Raw genomic sequence first — 3,003 nt, 5'->3', positions numbered from 1 at the left:
CCAGGCGCCAGCTGCCAGAGCATCATCCCCATCTTCTTCTCCCCCAAGAAAGGGCACAGTTCATCCTTCCCAAATCCAAAAGCTTCACAACCCTGCAATGGCGGCATCCATGAAACTGTTGATCTAAAACACCTAGAAAAGCAAGAGAAGTAAGAAGTCACAGAGGTAAAAATAGCAGATTTAGCCACCTTTACCCCCACTTTTGCCCTTATCCAACCCTGTAGAAATTGGCTCTTCTTGATCCAACATGCCTTTGATTTGCTACATCTGTGTTTCATCCTATTGCATATCAACACATTGTAAGCAACTATTGTGCCTTTTTTTTGAATTGGCAAGCTTCGCAGGATTGGACCAGCTCGGTGGCGCCGCAGAGCGTAGTAGGCCAATAGAAGCCGCTTCAGAACACCTTACCGGCAAGGATCCGGGACGAGGAGTGGTGCCTGCAATCACCTCTGTGGAGGTCGGCAAGCAGCTCCCATCCTTGCTCCTCCGAGATGCACCTCAATGAGACACCGTTGGGGCGCCTATGGTACAACTCGCCGTCCTACAAGCAGTAGGCTGTGGCTTGCCGGACTACGCGCTCCACCTCCGAGTCCTCCTCAGGGAGGGTGCCATGAAGCAGGTATGCCTTGAACTCCGATGCCCAGCTGCCGGCCTGTGGCTCCAGTGTTAGCAGCAGGCGGGCTCCTGAGGCCGGGCCACATCCGGCGCACCCCGGGGTGCCGCGGGCGGAAGTTCCTCGCGAGGTAGCACCGCGTCGACTGTTGTCAGTGTAGCTGATGGCCTGGGCAGCCTTTCTTAGAAGATGCCAGGCCTCTGGGGCTTACGACGAGATGCTCGCTTGGCGATGTCGCCGGCTTCCTTATTGTCGCTGCATGGAACGTGCTGCAGCTCCAAACCAAGGAAACGCTTCTCAAGTTTACGCACCTCTTCGAGGTAGGCCGCCATGTGCTCGTCCTTGGGCTTGTATTTTTTTGTTGGAGAAGCTGAAGAGGAGCTAAGAGTCGCCCTTGATGGTGAGACGCTTGACGCCCAGGGCAGACACGGCCTTCAGGCCGGATGAGGCCCTCATACTCCGCAATATTGTTGGAGACCTTTTCGTCGTGCCTGAAGCATAGCTGGACAACGTAGTAGAGCTTGTCTCCGGTTGGTGAGGTGAGCACGATGCCAGCCCTCACGCCGTATCTAGAGAACGCGTCGTCGAAGTACATGGTCCAACCATTGGGCGCTTCGTCCCCCGGCATGAGGGATTTGTCTTCATGTGTCTCTTCCTCGTACGGGTCCGTCCACTCCGCCACAAAGTACGCCAGAGCTACCGTGACGCCCCCGATTTGATCATACACTAATCATACACGCAAATGTGCATGATCAAGATCAAGGACTCACGGGAAGATATCACAACACAACTCTAGACATAAATTAAAATAATACAAGCTTCATATTACAAAGCCAGGGGTCTCGAGGGCTCGAATACACAAGAGTCAGCGGAAGTAATAATATCTGAGTACAGACATAAGTTAAACAAGTTGCCATAAGATGGCTAGCACAAACTGGGATACTGATCGAAAGAGGCGCAGGCCTCCTGCCTGGGATCCTCCTAAACTACTCCTGGTCGTCGGCGGCGGCCTGCACGCAGTAATAGGCACCTCCAGTGTAGTAGGAGTCGTCGTCGACGGTGGCGTTTTTGGCTCCTGGGCTCCCTCATCTGGCCGCAACAACCAGGTAAAAAAAGGGGGGAAAAAGGGGGAGCAAAGCAACCGTGAGTACTCATCCAAAGTACTCGCAAGCAAGGAACTACACTACATATGCATTAGTATCAAATAAAAGGGGTAGTATATGTGGACTGAACTGTAGAATGCCAGAATAAGAGGGGGATATCTAGTCCTATCGAAGACTACACTTCTGGCAGCCTCCATCTTGAAGCAGTAGAAGAGAGTAGATGGTAAGTTAACCAAGTATCAACGCATAGCATAATCCTACCCGGAGATCCTCTCCTCGTCGCCCTGTGAGAGAGCGATCACCGGGTTATATCTGGCACTTGAAAGGATGTGTTTTATTAAGTATCCGGTTCTAGTTGTCATAAGGTCGAGGTACAACTCCGGGTCGTCCTTTTACCGAGGGACATGGCTATTCGAATAGATAAACTTCCCTGCAGGGGTGCACCACATTTCCCAACACGCTCGATCCCCTTTGGCCGGACACACTTTTCTGGGTCATGTCCGGTCTCGGAAGATCGACACGTCGTAGCCCTACCTAGGCACAACAGAGAGGTCAGCACGACGGTCTAAATCCTATGGCGCAGGGGTCTGAGCCCATCGCCCATTGCACACCTGCACGTTGCGAACGCGGCCGGTAAGCAGACCTAGCCTCCCTAATACAAGAGCAGGCGTTCCAGTTCAATCCGGCGCGCATCGCTCAGTCGCTAACGTCAAGAAGGCTTTGGCTGATACCACGACGTCGAGTGCCCATAACTGTTCCCGCGTAGTTGGTTAGTGCGTATAGGCTAGTGGCCAGACTCAGATCAAATACCAAGATCTCGTTAGGCGTGTTAATTTGAAGTAACCGCGGACGCCAACCAGGGCCAGGCCCACCTCTCACCTAGGTGGTCTCAACCTGCCCTGTCACTCCGCCACAAAGTAACAGCCGGGGGCCGTCGGGAACCCAGGCCCACCTCTACTGGGATGGAACCACCTGTCCTTTCAGCCCCCTCATAGGAATCACTTGCGGTACTCTACGAGCCGACCCGACTTTAGTCACCACATGTATCATATAATATGTATGTAATTATATACCCATGATCACCTCCCGAAGTGACCACGACCCGATAATATAGCATAGCAGACGAAAAAGAATGTAGGGCCACTAATGGAATACTAGCATCCTATACAAAGCATTTAGGATTGCATGCAAAGGTAACAACAGTAGCAACAATGACATGCTATGCACCAGAATAGGATTAACCGAAAGCAGTAACATGCTACACTACTCTAATGCAAGCAGTAG

Source organism: Triticum aestivum, chromosome 4A, assembly GCF_018294505.1.
Source record: "Triticum aestivum cultivar Chinese Spring chromosome 4A, IWGSC CS RefSeq v2.1, whole genome shotgun sequence".
In the NCBI taxonomy this organism is placed as follows: domain Eukaryota; kingdom Viridiplantae; phylum Streptophyta; class Magnoliopsida; order Poales; family Poaceae; genus Triticum; species Triticum aestivum.
The sequence above is the reverse complement of the archived record's forward strand: the minus strand, read 5'-3'. Positions refer to the sequence as shown.